The sequence below is a fragment of the Grus americana genome, chromosome 10 (genome assembly GCF_028858705.1).
Source record: "Grus americana isolate bGruAme1 chromosome 10, bGruAme1.mat, whole genome shotgun sequence".
NCBI classification, from domain to species: domain Eukaryota; kingdom Metazoa; phylum Chordata; class Aves; order Gruiformes; family Gruidae; genus Grus; species Grus americana.
The window spans coordinates 23,495,105-23,513,960 of NC_072861.1; the positions used below are offsets into that span (position 1 = coordinate 23,495,105).

Genomic DNA, 18,856 nt, shown 5'->3' on the forward strand with positions numbered 1-18,856 from the left:
CGGGCAGCGCTTCGGGCAGTTCCAGCATCTCCTCCTCCTCCTCCTCTCCTGCAAGGGGCAGCCCAGGGAGGCGGCCAAAGGGAAGGACCTTCCCCAGCCCTCCCGCTCGGCCACAGACGTGTCTCCAGAGCAAGAGCAAATCACGCGCTTGTGCCACGGGAGTGCGACGGGATTAGGAAACCTCACCACTAACACGGCTTGGGTGGGGGGGGTGAGAAATCCCCTTCAGCGTGTTCAATTTTCTGTTCCTTTCTGCCAGGAAATCGCCGCAAAGTCTGGCTGAAGCCCTGCGGGAGGGGCGTCTCGCTGCTGCACAAGCGGGTGCTTCTGCAGACGGGGCTCTCCAGCAAAGCAAACCTTTACTTTGCAGTAATTGAGCGTTTCCTTGAACCGGAATTAGTGAAACCCACAGGTTTCAGGATGGACCGCTCGGCCTGATGAGCGGAGGAAAGGCAGGATCTCTCCATCTAAGCAAGGGCGTATAAAACACACTGAATTAGCAGAGCTCATTATTTCGAGTGCCAGAGGATTGTGCTGAGATGCAGCAGCTCAATAGCATGGCATTAGCCTGGTGACCCGCTCGCCTCCGCCGAAGGAGCCTCCAACCCGCTCCTCCTTCTCTGCTCTTAGGAGCAGGCGTGTGGGGCTGGTTAAGGACCCCCTGCCCGCCCCTCGCTAACCTGCACATCACCCGCAGAGCCTGTTCGAACGCCCAGCCTGGAAAACCTCCTCACCCCTGCTTGGAGAAAACCCTGGGTTTTGGGATTCTTTCACAGGCAAATGTCAGCTCTGATGAAACATTTAAATTTTCCCATGGGAGATGTCTAAACAAAACATTAACATTTTGACTTAAAATGTCATTTCACTCTGGTTCTTCAATTAAAAACAAAATGACATTTCAAGTCAAAACGTCAATTTGAAACTGATTTTTTTTGTTTTACTTCAGAAACCAAAATTATATTTCAAGCAAGAGAGACAAGAGAAAGGCTTGTTCAGGAGCGCTGCTTTCCCCTAGGTTAGCTGAGCAAACTCCCCAGGAAACCCAAATTCTGTGAACAACCAGTTTTAAGGAACATTTTTTTCATTTAAAAATCTTCTGCCAGGAAGATGCTGGTTCCTGAGCTAATTCACATCATCGCACGAAGCTGCGGGGGCCGGGATTGTCCCCGTGCGCGTGGGGCTAAGCTCTCCATCCCACGGGATGCAGGGAGCAAGGCACGGTGTGCCCGCGGGACGCTGCCCACCCAGCCAGACCCCCCGGCTCCGCCGGTTCTCACCCCTGAGCCGCTGGAGACCGCGGGCAGCCTCGGCTCTCGGTCGAGGCGTTTGCTTGGCACTTCACACCGTGATCACGGTCAGATTCTTCCTCCGGTAGAAACAGTCTCGAACGAAAATTCCCTGAGCAATTTACTGGAGGAATTTAACATCCTCTCCTTGCCTGTTTTGTTCCGTATATATAAAACATTATTTTATGCACTACAGAAATACTTTGAAACCAATTTATCCTTAAGCGTTACAAGGCCTTTTTCTTCCAGCTGCAAAAACATCTCGGAGCAGGTTGATCTTTTCCCCCGAGAGGGCCGTGGCGTTGCTGCGCGGTACCTCGTGGCAAATATATAAAGCAAGAGGAAGATTGCGGACTGCGTTACAGCATCAGAGGGAGTATCCTTTGCTGTAATTTAAATACCGAATAAGCAGTTACCAGAACAAGTAACTAGATGTTAGAACCTGGTGAAATGTTCACAATAAACTTAAGACCATACAAAATTCTCTTGGTTTTGGCCCTCGGTCCAGACTCCAATCTCAGGTTATATCTGTCACGGGGCACACAGGGGCCCGTTTGTGAGCGAACTCAGCCTGCTGGTTTTATTGTCGGATGAAGACCGTGAGAAATTCCGTTTTGCAGTGTTTTCACATGAAATTCAGTCACTGCAACCAAGCATGCTTGGGGTTTGGGCTTGCCAGAAAGTGGCAGACCCCCAGCTGTGACCCCGCTCCCAGGCAGCAGCAGCGTGGCCGCCTTGCTGGCCCAGCTTCCCTCTGCTCAGCGAGAATTGGCACCGACACACAGCTCGGGACAGCTCTAGGAAATGAGAAGGACGGGGGGACGGACTTTGGGAGTATCTCCGGCTCTTGCTGGGCCATGATTTTGGCTTGTCTAGAGCTTTAAGATGAAAGAATGCATCGATGCAGAAAGGCATGAGGTCATACCATGCAACCTGAACGCCCTCAGTGCTTCCACAGACAGGAGACCGCGCACCCTCGAGTCCCGGGAAGGAGCCTGCCGGGCAGGGAGGACACACGGCTACCGAACAGGCTGCTCCTATTCCCACCACGACGCGCGCGGGGCGGGGGAACCTGGGGATCGCACCTCCTGCTGCTGCAGCTCCCAGAGCTCCCGCCGCAGCCCTCCTGCATGCTCTACGCTGACGGCGAAGGCAGGAACAGGCAGGAGCCGCAGAGATGCTCCGTAGGCAACACCAGGGAGAAGAACACGCACAAAATTTGCTGCTTTGAGCAGAGGCAGCCATCCCAACGTGCAGCACGGGCAGCCCCGAGTGGAGGGGCTTGGCCAGGCTGACCAGGGTTGGGGTGCAGGCTGGAGCCAGGGCTCCCCACTGACCTCTGCACAGCGGAGACACGGTCAGTCCCTCTGGCCTTGGTCATATATAATTATTTCATGCAAAGTGTGACCTTCTCAAGCAGGACACTGAAGGCATCTCATGGTACGTCCAGCCTCTGGCTGCCCCAGATGCATATTGCCACCCGTGGTTGGGAAGAAGGTACCTACCACCTCCTGCGCTCCCAGAAGCTGACCCAGATGACTGCTCTGGCCCTCATGGATCTTACTGGACCGAGGTCTCTGGATAGGACAACTGAGGAACACCTAGTCTGTGCATCCCGGGATGGAGGCAGACACAAGTTGTTCAAGACATGGAAGACTCAGATGTGCCGGGAATAACGGGTAACGGACATCTTGGTGCCTAGGGACCCTGCTGTCAGACACATGCCAGCCAGACTTTATGGACCTCCAGGGTTAGATCACACATGAACAAGGACTTAAATTTCAAATCTGGATGCTCACAGGAATAGTAAGGCACTATTTACATGCCCAAGTCGTTCTGAGATGGAATGTACGGGCTCTAAACAAGATCAGAGCTCTACTGTGCATACACACAGACATGGTTCTGCTCCAAGGAGATTACTTATAAGGCAAGGCTGGCAAAAGAGTAGAATAAGTGGCCTAGGGTGGTGGAGAAATTTGCTCGAGGCCACACCAAACCAGTGCCAGAGCGGAGAACGGCTCCCAGGTCTCCAGCTCCCACCCCAGGCCCTCGACAACCGAACCACATCCAACGGCTTCCCAAAGACACAGCCAAACCAAACCACAGCCTCAGGCAGCCTTGTGTCTCGGTTTGTCTGAAGCGAATAAAAAGACAGTGAAAGTAAAATCCATCCTTTCCCTTCAGTCCCTCCCAAACCATTCTGACCAGGAGATACAGCAGCAAAGCTGAGCCTAGCAGGACAGAGCTCAGGCTCAAGCTAGCAGCACTCCGCCGTGCTCCAGCTGCCTCCAACCAACACCTTTGGAGGCTGATGGCACCCGACGTCCTGCTTCTCCATGAGACCTTCTGCACCGATCCAACGCAGCTACAGCCCACGTTCCCGCACCCCCAGCAAGTGGCAGGGCAGACTGCCCGCTTGGAACGGCGGCTCTCGGAGCCTGGAGATCGTTTTCCTGCAGATAAGGCTGACGAGGCAGCCGAAGGACAGGACAGGCTGACGGCTTCACCCAGCATCTCCTCCACCGCTCGTCTCCACCACCACGGGCACTGGCAGCGAGAAGCGTCACAGATTTCCTGCCGTTACACGGTGTTCCTTCACCGTGCAGCGAAGGAACTGTCACTTTGCTCTAATTAGCCAATTAGGTCCCTAATTAGCTGATGTAATTACTCCAAGGAAGTGATTTCATTTAAGAAAAACCTTACTCCCAAAAGCAGACGGAGCCAGCCCGTCATCAGCGGGAGCGGCCGGTGGGTACCGACATGGGTGCAGGGACAGTGCCCAGGCTGCCGGGGCCGGCGGAAGCAGCTCGGCGTGGGGAACAAACAGAGCATCATCCCCACAGCCGGAGCAGAGTCAGCGCCGAGCGCGCTCTGAACCCACAGAGATAGCTTCCCATCAACAATTTGTTCTTTAGAAAGAGATCAGATAATCTAATCAGCGCAGCTCCATCTGTCGAAAGGACGAGGGGAAGAAAAAAATAATACTGCTTATTTACATTTTTCTCCTTTCTTGATGTAGCTTCTAGATCTAATCAGCACCAAGCTGTTCTTTAATTGGAAATATATAGCAGACGTGCACTTCCCTACAGCTCATTTGTTTCTTCAGCACAAAAAATTGTCGGTCAAGTGGACGAGGTGGCACTCAGCATCCTCCTACCTGGCCTGGGACGGGTCCTCCTGCTGTCCCAACTCCAGGGACAGCTGAGTCCCCACACGGCTCCTTCCTGCACCTCTCAGGAGCCAGAGGATGGAGGTGAGACGCTGGAAGGGATTCGGTCAGCGGAACAACTCCGGGGCTCACACCATGCTATTCAGCGGGAGCTCTGGAGGAGAACGCATCGCCGTGACTTTGAAGCCTCAGATGAGCCCCACGTTTTGACTCGGCATCTGCGTACCCCAGGGCAGGCAAAGGAGCCCGAAAGCGAAGCATCCTGCCCAGAACAAGAAAAGCTATTTCTGTGTGACAACGGGAATAGCTGCTCTCTGCTGAATGTGACAAGCACAGTATCTTCCCCGGCCCTCCAGCAGCTTTCGCTGTAAAAGTCTATGCAGATATTGTGACCTTTTAAGAAGGCAGAGATCTGTGAGGTTTAAATAGCACGCCACAAAGACTCCCAGGCAGAGCCTCTGCCAGACAACTCGTATACAAAGCACTTGCAGACACAATTTCCAGGTCAGCAGAGATGAAGGAAGAAGAGTGACCCTCCAACAGAGCGCCCAGGGAGCGTGCAGGAGCCAAGAGCCCCACACCCTGGGGCAGATGGTACTGGAGGTGTTGCCACCTGGAAGCAGCGTGTGGAATAGCGTGAATCCAGGTTGTCAGTGTCACACAAATGAGCACAATCTAATTTGCTACCGACGGTTTTGAGCTGCAAATTAGCAGCCAAAAGCTGTTAAGTGCTTGAATTCATCCACAGTAATCAGAAAGGGATCTGGGACGGGGAGGAGACACCCAGTCTGCTCCCCAAAGCTTCCCATTAAGGCAGCCGATAACGCATGCATGCATGTCAGGTCATTAGAGGACATGATGTTCGCACTCCTCCTTTCCCACAGCCCTGCTGGTGGCTAAGCTTGAAAAATCCCCAAGATGGGCGATTGCTAACACACTAAACTGCGGTTTGTGTCACCTAGAGCATTTTGCAAAGTCTCGGTGATCTGCAAATAATTAAAGGAGAAAGCAATCAATCTTGTTGTTCAAAACAGTGATTAGCCTGGGAGAACCCAGCATTGTAATTCCGTAGGCGCCCAGGGGGAAGATGCCGCATGCATAATGATCGCTGCCAGTCCTCACAAGTTCAAGGACCACGGGGCGTTCTCCGGTTGCGATGGGAATTTCCTATCCGTCTCCGAGGCCGTGTCATCCTGCGTTTCACAAGCGCTGTGCCAAAGGAACGGAGAAGCTCTGCCGCTTGTCAGCACAGCCTGGCCCCAGCTGCCGGAGTACAAGTGCACTTGTACAGGGCTTGTTCCAAGGCCGTGACCCAGCCGTGATGCGGAGGCAGAGATGCAGGAGGTACGATAGCCAGAGCATCGCCAGGCCTCCACGCCTGCAGAGACAGCTCTGGGGAGAGGCCAGGAGAAGGCTCCGCCGGGACAGGCGTGACGGGCCGTGGAGGACTGCCCCGTTGCAGGGCAGCGTGCCCGGATGGAGAGCCTTGTTCACCCAGGGGCTGAGATGAGCACCCGTCCCATGGATCCCACCTGCCAGACCTCCCTCCCGCGGGGCTCGCGGGATACTCGGGGCCTGCGGCAGTTAAAGCTGTGCCCTGCCTTTGCCCCCCACGTGTGACCAAAGTGAAGCCTTGCGGAGTAGCACGAGCACAGCTGAGGGCGGAAACCAACCACAGCACTTGCTGCATCGCTTTGAGGGCCTGGACCTTCATCCAGCCTCATCCACCGTTCAGCATTTCACCGTGTGGCCCAAAGCCCAGCAGATCCATGCACAAATACAACCCTACTCCTTGATTACTCGGGGTGAAGAAGAGAAAGAAAAACCCCTCCGCAACCAGGAGAGACCAGCATACACACATATGTAGGTCTGCGTAGCACTTCCTACCCACCTTCTGCTGTGCATTTGGATGTCAGACTTTGCATCTGTGGCTAAAGCAACCCACAGTGATTTAGAAGTGATTGCACAGCACTTTGTACGGGGCTAGGTGGAGATTTCTGTTTTGTGTATCGTTACAGTAAGCAACGGCGGTTTCTCAGGCTCAGATCTAGCCTTACCACAAGGCAAAGAGGAAATTGCAATTATTTGTTGATGGTTTTTCAAAGCCCTCATCCAAGCACAACGTGCACACAGCTCCCCTGAACCCATCACCAGGCAGCCGATAGACTTTCCAAAAGCTGCCACAGGAGCTCCTTGTCTCTGCTCCACCACTACTCACTGTACCACGTACCTGCTTCTCTCCAGCACAAGGAAACACCCCTGCCAACAGAATTCCCAGGGCAGCTGTGAGAAGGCTTGGCTTGGAAAAAAGCAATATTTCAAAACCAAACATAAAACCAAAAAGAGGGGAAAAAGGCAGGACATTTTCTTTCAGCTTCCCCCCCTCCAGAGCCCAGAGCCACTGTGACAGTCAGGAGGCACCAGCCTGGAGAAAGGAGAACTTCCCAGAGGAGAAGAAGTTGTCTGTGCCCAGAACCAAACCCCATGGAAATCATAAGGAACTTCCACTAGCTTTTCTAGAGCAGAAACCAGCACCAAGGTGCTGCCCCAGGAACAGGGCACTAGATGCTACAGAAATACGTGGGCAATTGCATACTTGCATTGAACTTGGAACCAGGTCTCAGTTTCGTGTCCCTGTGGGGACCTTTCTCACCCAGTGCAGCGTTTGCTGCTGCCAGAGTGTCCCTGTTAGGGCAGGAAACACAGACAAAGCAGGCAGCACAGCACAGGCAGGGCTATCCTTGGCACGACAGAGAGAGTCTCCCTGCGATGGGTTCCTTCCCTCTGCCCCTCAAGGGGACAACACGCCAAAAGAGATCTTTGCCCAGAAGAGATTTTTACCTCCTGAATGCCAGGGCACCAGGCCTGGATCAGAGAAGGGGTTTGGTGTGCCGATGCTCAGCGCAGCCCCCCTGCTCTCCAGAGGGACCCGAAGGTAACAGACTGACACCGGTTATCACAGGGAGCAGCACTAACCTCTCACCAGAGCCAAGCCCTGCTGCACAGGCACTTTGCAAACGCTGCCAGCCAGGGCGGGCACCCGCTGCCCTGCGGGAAATGCAAGGAGGGATTTGCGTATGGGGCTGAACCTTGTGGGAGCGGGGCTGGTATTTCACAGGAGGCGAGGAGAGGGGCTGTCCAAGCAAGACGGGCTCAGTTGCAATTAGGAAGACAATTTTCTGTAATGTTTTTATTGGGAGGGTTTCACATGCCGATGGTCTCCAGAGGCAGAATTCATGCCTGTGAGGTTTTGCTTCTCAGCCCATCCCTTTGTGTGATACTTAAGCTGTATCTGAAAGAATCGGTCTCTCTTATTATCAAAGCCACAAGCCATCTGGTTCCACTTTCCTGGGGAAAGGGAATGAGTGGAAATCTGGTTTCACTTGGGTTTTCCTTCCCTGGGTTATGGTTTGCTCTATGTTTAATGTTGTTACTGCAATATGATATTTGGGCAGTGGGTGGCCTGTTTCCCCCATTTGAAACTAATTTACAGCTTTGTCTGGCAAAATTGTTGCTTCCAATCAATTAGCACTGACACAGAAATTAAACCATCCTGGGGTCTCGACACACAAGGAAGCAGGTCCGCGTTTGTTAGAAGAAATGCTCTAGTCAGTGGGAAATCTGGTGGCTCACCCTTCCTCTATGCCAGGCTGGATTTTTATTTTTAAAGATCCAGACTGCATTTTTAAAAGAGATTTAATAGGCAAGGCTGAGATCCATTAGGGATGCTATTTTTATTTTACAGCCATGACCTTGTTAAGGAAGTGGACAAACAAGACAAAAATGGAACATTAATAAATAAATCCTGAATCCATCAAAACATCCACCACTGCCCTCAATCATTTCTTCTCCAAAAACACCCTGGAGAATTCCCCAGCACCATTTCCTACCAGCCTGTCCAAAGGACCAGCTCCCTTCCCATCAGACACCACACGTTCCGGTTTGGTGTGACCTGCAGATGGTACGATGGGACTCACCATCCAGACCTCCCCTGGGACTGCTATCTTCTGCCCCTTCTTCTACCATGGCTTAGAAACAAATCCCCCGAAATGCAGGGTGGAGAATACTCCATGTCAGAAGTGCTGAGCCAGAGCCCAGGCTTGTCCAAAGACCACTCGAGGAAGGCTTAGCTTGCTTCAAAGGCGGCTATCAATCACAGCCATGGAGGGTTTTGGCTCTAGAAACCGGGAACATAGAGTCCCTGGAGAACAAACACTGCCCTGAGACAGAGGCAAGGCTCCATGGCATGCCTGGCAGCAACGGGATTTGGGCTCGGAGTTGGGAAGCAACACAACTTGCTTAGTGCGGCAATCATACGATTGTTTTGGTTGGAAGAGACCTTTAAGATTATCAAATCCAACCGTTAGAATCGATGCCACCCTTAAGCCCTCCTACTAACAGCACGTGGTCTAACCTACAGTCAGAAATCTGGCGTTCACTTCCAAAGCAGCCCTACGGGTACAGCAGCACTAGATATCGACGCCGAGCTTCGCTCCAAAGCAGGACTCCAAGCCTCCATGCAGGGTTTCAGCTCTAGCCCAGGAGCCAGGCAGGAAGACTGAGCACCCTAGCCAGCACTGAGCACCTGCAAGCCTGGAAAATTCATCAGTTTGCTCCCTGGGCAGGGGGTACGGTCCGAGGCTCGCTTTCTCACATCACTTCTACAAGTACCATGACCCTCCCTGCTTTGCCTCCCCTCCTGCACGTGGTCAGCCGGCTCCTTGAACAACCCCATCCCAATTCAAGGCAGACTATCCATCGGGTAATTACAGAGAGCTGATATTTAGAGCCAGGTCAGGAACTCGCATCCTCATCAGGCATATCTCTGGTCAAAAAGCTGAAGCCACCCAAGCAAAGGGGAGGCACCCAGGTCTGCTGCAGAGCCACGCTCAGCCCGGCCTGTGCTGCTGGCACAAGGACAGCATGCCAGCAGCCTCCATGCAGAGAAGCAGCACAACGCACAGGGAGCTCTGGGAAGCCAGCGTCACCCTGCCTTCACTGTGGAATGGCCAGGGCTGCCCTTCTGCTGCAGCTGGGACAGGGCACCGACCAGCATTTGCTGCAGCCCCTTCCCATGGCCACATGCACTGTCAGGGCACTGGGTGGAGGAAAACGTGGCCCCAGGTGCTTTGCTGAACACCAGCCTGGACCTGATCCCTTTGCTCTTCCAAGCCCTCAGCCTTCCCTGCATGCAGGCCAGCGTGCGAGCCCATGCACTGCTGCTCGGAGATGTTGCCATATGGCACTAGCACTGCACGGACACCTCCTGCAAGAGCTCAGCAGCAGCAGCGCTTTCCCCAGGCCCAGCAGCTGCTAAGAAGTGGAGTTTCTAAACCTTCCCTGAGCATTTGGACTCTCGGCAATGCTGCAGGAGTGTGGATTGTTTAGAACAAGCAAAGAAAACAAAACAAAAATCTAACCTCTCCCCCAACAGGAAGGAAAAATATTTTTTAAAGTATTGAAGTTTTTACAGCTGGTGAGAGACAGCAACAGGGAAGGCTGGAGGGCAGTCCTGGCCAGCAAATTCCAGCCAAAGAATACTGAACCAGATAGGAAGAAAGGAGGTGAAGAAGCTGAGACAAAAACGAGATAGCTGACAGTCTGGTGACCACAGAGAAGGGCACCAGAGCCTCGCAGCTGAAGATGCACCAGCTATAGCTGGGAAAATTCCCTGGCTTTGAAGACCAGATCTTCCTGGAGACAAACAGCTCTAATCCACACTCCTGAGTAATTCTCTCTTTGGCAACACATCATACCAGCATTGATTCAAACCTCAGGGCAGCTGTACTGGCTTTAATCTAGGTTTTATTTTTGTAAACTACAGTTTCAAGGAGAATGCTCGCAAAGTGGATCTGGGGATGGGTGGCAGGGAGCAGAGCCAGAATCACTAATGTCTGCAGTGGAAACACTTGAGCTCCTTCAAGTACAGGGACCAAATGTGAAAAGCTTTGATCCTAAAAAGCTAACAGCCCTGTCAGAGAGAAAAGGGGTCAACTTCTTCCACTTTTGCTAGGGCAGCTCCCTCTGCTGTCTTTGCTCACCAGCTGTTACCCAAAGACACAGGTCAGTTCCAGATGGGCTCACAGCAGTATTCCACCAACATGTGGTCATTAGTCTCCTCTGTAAAGTTATCACCTATGAAGAAACTAGTCCACACAGAAACCAAACTTGAAAAGGAAAATGCCATCCATGCTACCCCATTCGGCAACCAGCTGGTTTGTCCACAGAAAATAAATTATGTCCACAGGCTATTGCAAAGTCAGAGAAGAGTTAGTCCCCCTCTCTAACTAACATCCCTTTCGCACATGGCCTGCTCAGCGAGGACTCAGCAGAGGAACCGGCATGGTAGACACGTGGGGCACAGCAGCAGCACTGCCTACAAGCGTGGTTTGACTAAGAAAGCCAAGTCCACAGAGGCTGGTTGGGCACTACCCACGACCAGTTCGTGTGCAGCGGCCATTTGGTCCCAGCTTCCTCCAAGGATGCTGCTCCTGGAAATCAGTAGGAAGAGGCCCTGGTCTTGGGGGGCATGGCGGGACACTTCACCTCTTTCAGAAGAGAAAGATGCATCCCACCTTGGTACCATCAATGCTTCCCTGAGAGATTGTGCTTGGCTGAGCAGGTCCAGCTCTTATGCCAGGCTTGTGCTGGAACCAGACATCCCCTGCAGCAGGAGGGACCAGGGATTTCTTTTATTAGAACCCATAGTTGACCCCAATTCTTACCAACTACAAGTGCTTTTAACGGAAACAGTCAGTCTGGCATCTTTGCAAATTAAGAGATCAAGTATTTCTGCCTTGTGATAGCTATGAACCATGGCAGATATACTGCTGCTCTCCAGACATCCTTGTTTTCTCAATGAAAGAATAATTCAATAGCCTGCCTGACTATCCTTAGGGTTTGTTGGTTTTGTTTTTTTTTTTTTTTTAAAAAACTGTATTAAACGCTCTCAGATTGAGAGATTAATGAAAACGTCTTCAAGGATATTCGGAACCAGGGGAGATGCTCACGCAACAGCCAAAACACCAGACAGGGTGGATAAGCGAGCTGGCATGCAATCTGTGGCACACAAGGCTGACAGTGGATGTGCACCTCCTTTAGATGTTCATCTTCACAGAGCACTTAAAGAGCAAACCTTGCTGCTTCCTTTGCATCCATCATCTTTCTCTGCACAAACAGGGTCCAGCACCAGACCTAACTGGTGTTAGAGCAGATACAAGGCAGAAGAATGATGAAGCTATAATTTTTTTTATAAAAAGTAGGGGACCTTTTCCACATTTTATTCTTGTTTTCAATGCTTCCCCTGCTTCAAGGTAATATTCTCAACTACCTAAAGCAGTAGGTTTTATAACCGCTTTCCCTGAACTTCAGAACACTCTCGGTACAGATTTCCTCTCCATTTCCACTTGCTTCCCAGTATTACCTTTGTATTACCTCTGTGCCACTGAGCACAGCGCTCCCCAAGCGCAGCACTGGGCAGGATGTGGTGCAGAGCAGCCAGCGTGCTTTTGTCCACAGCTCTGGCACCATCTGCAGGCTGCAGGGGCGTGGGCAGCGCGGGGCACGGGCACAGGGGATGCAGAAGGGTCCTCACGACGGCGTGTTTAACCACAGAACAGCAGCACACGTCTGGTAAGTACAAGCCCGGCCAGCACAGAAGAACGCTGCGATACGCTATGTAATAGTCTCTGCTATTAACGTGAGAATCACTCCATTGAGTTCATTCAGGGAAGCAAAAGAAAACTAATAAGAGTATGTATGAAAAGGGCAGCCTGGTGCTTGGAGATGTCAGCAGAGAGCTCTCTCAGCATTAGCCGGCCCCAATTTCTATTATATTCAATGTTTCGCAAATCTCTACCATGTTTATCCTCCTTGGCCCCGGGAGAGACACAGCAGTGCTTTTATCTTCAGCACGCAGACAGAAAGCTGAAGCAAAGAGAGATTTGGGGACCCAACCAAAACCTGCCTGCAGTGCATCCAAAAAAGCCAAGCGTCTCTCCCAGCTTCCCTGCTTACCCTGGAGAGGTGCTTTGTGTTAGGGGAACCAGGACTGCCCACGCAGGTCTTTCAGCACAGGGTAAGTAAACATTTTCAAAGCTTGTGAGCTTAAGATGACTTCTAGAAGCCTTATGGGACTGTAGATCTGATCCCACGTGCTCTTGGGCACATGCCCAGCTCTCACTAGGGTTCAGTGGAAGTGCCTGCAGGCCAAAGCAAGCCCATGACAGTATTTATGCCCCAGTGAGGTTCAGCCAGCACCAGGAGGAAAGAATGTACCAACTTACAAAGCCTGAATTCTCCAAATCAAACCCAGTATGGTTCACCCCCCCAATACCGTTCACTGTTCTCCTGTCCAAACTGCAAGTGAACTGGCCAAGTATTCGCACACGGCAGGAAGAAAACACTTTGGGGATGCATGCCCACTGTAACCCTCCCTTTGATCTGTCCACCAGCTGCTCGCCCCACGGCCAAGTCTCCGGGCCACACAGGACCCCAGCACGTCCCCGCAGTCTGGGGACCCCAGGTTTGCTCCACGCTGCCTTGGCCTGACAGCTTTACCTGCTCCAAAGCAGATGCAGGGTTCAGGCTCTTCAGTGAGGAGGGGATGAGCTTTCCAACACCGGCTAGAAGCACACATCCTTCCCTCCACAAGCTGCCATTTCACTCACACCATCGCCTGTCGCAGTCCCTGCTGACAAGCCACTTACCAGCAGTTATCAGGTTTTGGATAGAGCTAGGGGAGGTTATTTCTCATTCTTTGGAGAAGGAAACAGCTGGGATAGTTATAGGGAAGGAATTGCGGTGAAAAGCAACCACTGGCACGAGGATGAAGAATTTAGGAGGTCAGAAGTGTTAGAAACCCTGGTTTGCTCGGGAGAATGGTGCAGCAAGGCTGGTCTGATCCAGGGCACCCGGCTCCTTGCCCACCTTGCACGAGCAGTGAAACAGCCTAAGGATTTCCAGCTCCCCAGGCGCTGAGCCAAACCCACCGCGGAAGGCAGATTTTCCACAGCGACTCGAACAGGCGTCAGTTCAAGCTCCCCTACAACGCGCCTGGGTGGGAGCGGGCGAGGGGAATTCTTCACCTCGCTCTTTGGCACGGCAGAGGCTCGCTTATCTAACAGCTTTGTGTCGGTTAAACAGCACCTCCCATAAGGCAAAAACAAACAAGCAGACATGCTTCTGAAGAGCTTTTGGCTCCGATTTTATCGTGGAATGTGCTGAAGATTTAATATTTCTAGTACTGCTTTTCTGAACACCTGTAAGTGCTTCCTCAAGTATCTACTCAGCGTAGCTCAGTATTGAGGAAATTCCATATCTGAGACCCACACCAAGCCATCCTGCTCAGCTGCCCCAGCTCTCCATCACACGGGCTGGCTTTAGCAGCCTTGAAGTCATTGTTCTGATACCGGATACCAGCCTTCGAAGAGGCAGAGCTCAAGCACAGAAATGGAAGAAGCCTTCATTCCACAGACTTTATCACCTAGGAGATTCCAAACGTAACATTCCCAGCACAATGAGAAATGCCGCAGGATTGGCATATTTCCTTCCTGAAGATTTTGCAAAATATACTTTTTTTTTTTTTCCCCTGCAGCAAAATCAAAGCCAGACTCAGCATCAAATGATTAAAGGTTAACTAAGACTTCAAACAAGTATCATACGATGGGGCATTCTCCTAAGAATTATGGAACATAAACTAGGCTTCAGTTTTAATATCTGCATTTAATTATGGCCACGTCTGAAGGCGATGAGCAGAAAAATACAAGCTTTGTTACAGATGTGCAATTCGCTCTGGAAATTCTTTGGAAAGAAAAATATTGCTGCACCTGTTAGGTGCAAAATGCTAATGATTTCTCAGTACTATGGGGAAAGTGTCCCGAGTTTAGGGTGAAATGGAATTGGAATTATTTTAAAATAAGCAGAAGATTCCACTAAAATACACTGCCTTTTTATTCTGTGGGAAACAAGGCCCACTGGCTTAGGATGTGAGAACGCAAACACAAAGCAGGCTAGAAGGAAACTTGGTAAAGCGTGCTGTACTGCAGTTGGGTTTCTCCTCTAAAAAACACGAGCCACCAACACAGCAAGAGGAAAGCAACACACCCCGCGCTGGAAACCAGCATCTGCTTCCAGCCACATCCTTTTCGCACTTCTCGCCATCCCTCGCGAAGCCTAATCACGGCAGCCTTTTAAATTAAAAGAGGTGGCTCAGTGCACCTTTTTCCTATTGATCTGGAGTCAACAAGAAACCATAAACCAAGAAATTAAAATAATAATTTATAGCCTTTGGCCTGGCTGCCTGCTAGCTCTGTTTGCCATATTGTACACAATGGTTTCCTGCCTCTGCCAGTACATAAACTTGATACAAGAGCTCCAAAAAGGAAAAAAAAAAAACCAAACCCCCCACACGCAGCCCTATAAGGCTTCCTCTAGAAACCAGCTCTGAGGATGGTTTTCAGCTCACCCTTTGTCTGATCTGGGGCCAGTCCTTGGTTCCAATCATAACAGAAAACAGAAAAGATGAAAGGCCAAACTCTGCTTCTTTCCAGCTTGAGCCAGGTGTACAGCTGGCACCAGCAGCCTCCGATGGTAACGTGTTCCAGTGAAGACATGTTAAAGCAATAAAAAGAAAATGAGGAACATGTGGCTAAAAACGGCTATTCATTTCACTTATTTTCTATAAATGAATTTTCCCAGGGCAGTGTTTTGGGGTTTCTTTTTAACAGCGTTCAGTTCCACAGGCATTACAGGGTTTCCAAGACAGTGCGATCCCTCCAAGAGGTTTGAAATGCCAGCAAACATGTCTCTTATAAACTAATAGCCTATTATTTACAATTGTGAGTGGCTCAAATAGCTGATTTAAAACCTTCAAATGACAAAAATTCCTCTGAGGCAAGATGCCAAAGTTGAGCAAACAATTTGTACGGTATGTTAAGTGTAGGGGGAAGCCATAGAGCTTGTAATGAAGCCACGTCTTGTGTTTCCAATCAGAGGCAGGCAGGACTAAATGCGTTATGGCAAGCTACCGAGTGAAACAACAAACCCCAGGGCGGGTGGGAGGAAGAAGAGAGAAGCAAGGTTGGATTAAAATATTATTTTCTGTGGCTTGTTGAACAACATGACGTAGTTATTCCTCGGTATGGAGAGGATGGGTGCTTGCAAAGAGCACGGAGCCATCTGCTGCTCGTCAGATTCCAAAGCAGATTACTGAATCCGGGTGCTTTGGTTATTTTAAAAAAATACTAATAAAAAAATCAATTTTATTTCTGTTGCCCAGCCTATACAGCAACACCCCCAAGGGACAGCATGAGAAGTACTGAGGTCAGGGCAGCTCCCAGTGACACTTCAGAGCAAGTTTCCAAGAACAGCTGATGCGATGGAGATAAACGGGAAAGTGGAGAAGACCCAGGCAGAGTGTGAGGCTGCCCCGAGGGCTGGGTTCAGCAGCTGATCCTCCAGACAAAGGACACTGCTGAGTCTCAGCCCTGCTCCCCGAAGGCACCTGATGCCATACCCCATGGAACTGCCTGCCTGGGGTGGAAAAGGCACCACAGAGAATCCATAAAAGAGGGGAGAGCAGGGAGCAGGCATTGAAGTGGCTGTATGGGACTGCTCCTAGCACACACCAGAGTCCTCCACAGATCAGTCTGAGGATCGCAGGAGTTAACAGAGCAGGTTGTTCAGAGCACGCTCGAGACACCAAGGAGATGATGTTGAGCCAGTGCCCAGCGAGAATAAAGTTTCACAAGTCTGGAAGAGACTCACCACCCAAAGAGCATCGGACTGCTCTGCAGAAGCACAGAGGTACAGAGGCAGCAAGCACTGAGAACGCACAACGGCGTCTATGCCAGAGGACAGCGTTGGTGCAGGACCAGAACAGACACAAAGCTGGCCACGAACCAGTTCAGGCCAGAAGCGATGAGCACCAGAGCCATGCAAGCAGCGAGACTTAGTGGAACAAGCTCTTCCCAAGAGCAGCTGACAAAGACACCTGACCTGCTCCTGCTGCAAGGGAGATCACTGCATGGCAGCACCAAAATCCACACCCCAGCAGGAGCCCGCACAAGCTACTTGCAGTAGCAAAGGTGCTAGGAACAGCTCTCACAAAGCGCCTCTCTCCTCACTCTCCCGCCACAGGCAGTTACCCACATAAGACTCAAACGAAAACTCCACACGGAACAGGGTCGGGGAGCTTAATCAGAGCTGTAAGGAGTTTATTGCAAAGAATCAGAGCCTCCAGATCCTCCCAGCAGCATTTCCAGGGTTTGTGGGAGTCCAAACCCCAGGCTCGGGGAGCGTGTCAGAACATGCACAATTCAGCTGTTAAGTACATCCAAATGTTAAAAACTGTGAGTAATCCCAAAGCACAAGGGTTCTCACAGGCCTGAGCAGCTCTGCTTCTGCCAAGTCAGTGCACGACTACCCCTTCCTTCTCAATGAAATACAATCATATCAGGAAAGGTCAAACTACCTTTAAATTAAAATTAATTGCAATGTCTTCCCCTAAGCATAAGAATTCAGAAGATCCAGGCTTGCACAGGGAGCGATGCAGGGCAGAGTGCTGTGTGGTTCAATACCCATCAGTTCCTGGTACTGAGCCCCAGGGGATTCCACATTCAGGCACAGACTACACAAATGTTGGCCCGCCTAAGAATTTAAAGCTCTCTGTCTTACTGTCCAGCTCCAGACTAGTTGTGGTGTTCATTTCTCCTTCTTCTATCCCCCTAGAGCATGTTGCCAGGATTTTGGGACAGTTAAAACTGTCACATATATACTTTGTCCTGATGAGGCAAGCCAGCTGGCATAGGTAACATCATACCTTCTTGCAGCCCACGGAAAGTTCATCTGCAGCATTTTTAACATCTCCTGCGCATCTCTATTTCAACAGAAATACAAGAGCATCTCATGCCCGAGATGGGAATACACCCCATAAGCACATTCCTGGGTAAGTGCTTTGTATCAAGGTAGAGCCAGAATCCTCTCGCCAGTTTTCCCTCCCCCATAACACTTGTTATACAGTTTATGACTTGCCGTATCAGTGCAGAGTGAACGCTGTCAATTAGGAAAGTCAGCTGGCACAAAAAACCTTGAAGCCACAGGGCAGAACATAATTTCTGCCAGAGCGTACAGGCAGAAGCTCTGCAAGTACATTGCAATTAAATGCATTTGAAACTAACGGGGAAAGTATGCATCTTTCAGAGACAAATCTGATAGGAACCCCGAGGTGACAAGCAAGATGCCTTCTCTCCCCCAACAGTCCAGCAGTCACTTGCTGAAGCAGCAGTTTTGCTAGCCTGGGGCTACAGCCCCTTCTGGTTCTTTATCTTGCCTAGAAAGCTGTAGAGCCTTCTCCCTCTCTCTCCCCAGGCCCCTCCTGGTCCCAGAAGGGATGCTGAGAACCTAGCTGCCGTCAGCATAAGAAAGTCTCATCTGAATAACCATGCAACCACACCTGGCTTGAAATGCAACAGCCACAGACTACACTCAGACCCTCTTTTAAGCATTTTTGTCACTTTTCAGCTCTGGGGTGTCTGATACAGGATGAAAACATGCCCTAAGCACGTAGCCCCAAAGCGCTGATCCAGTATAAACTCCCTGAGCAAGTTCAAACACATTCCAGAAGCACTGGCACATCAACTTTGTCCTGGCAGGCTCTGTGCCAGATCAGGTAACCTCTGTCCTCAGCCCAGCTTTAGCTGATTGCAGAGAAGAGGTTATGCCAGAGCAGGTACCATCTGTTATCCCACAGCTGGCACAAAACCCACAAAGCTAGCATGAGCTCAGGACTGCCTGTTCTAGCTACTCTGACAAATATGATGACAGGATCATGCTTGAGGTAGACAAATTTGTACTGCCAGATGATCTGATGGCACACAGGCACGTTGTTAATGATCACTAACCCACAGTCAGAAACACTTGGAACACAGCCCACAGTGCAAAGTTATTGCTATGAATTCTGCCTCATCCCAAGAGACATCAAATAACAAGCACATAGATCAGTGAATGGTGGACCTCTCTGCTGCAGAGGAAGGAGGCAGAGAGCGTGGGTAGACTGAAAGGTAGGAAGGCAGAGCAGATCAGGGTGCCCTGACCCAAACAATGCTCCTTCACATCCTTCCCTTCCAGGACTACAAGAACCCTTTCCTGGCTTGCCCTTGGCCAAGCGCATCATCACGCACCCCGCAGCAGCTGGCGCTAGCTGCCACCAGAACTCAGATTCTGGGGTACAGCAAAGCCTTTTGCGAGGGAGTAACTGCAACGTCCTTGCCATTGGGGCTGTCTGAGCAGGCTGGCATAGATTAAAAACAGACATCTCGGAAGCAGACACCCACATCACTGGGGTGGGTTTTGTGTTCAGTTGTTGCTTTTTTTTTTTTAAGGTCAACTCAATTAGAATGAA

The 18,856-nt window shown here is 50.8% G+C and overlaps 1 protein-coding gene across 1 annotated transcript in view; it reads right to left on the reverse strand.

Annotated features, from left to right (window-relative positions):
• Window positions 1–18,776, reverse strand: part of LOC129210966 (uncharacterized) — an 85,806-nt gene extending 67,030 nt beyond the window's left edge. The window contains exon 1 of the mRNA XM_054837408.1: window positions 14,921–18,776. The gene's annotated coding sequence lies outside the window, so the exon portion shown is untranslated. The remainder of the gene's footprint in view (window positions 1–14,920) is intronic.
• Window positions 18,777–18,856: the final 80 nt, after the last annotated feature.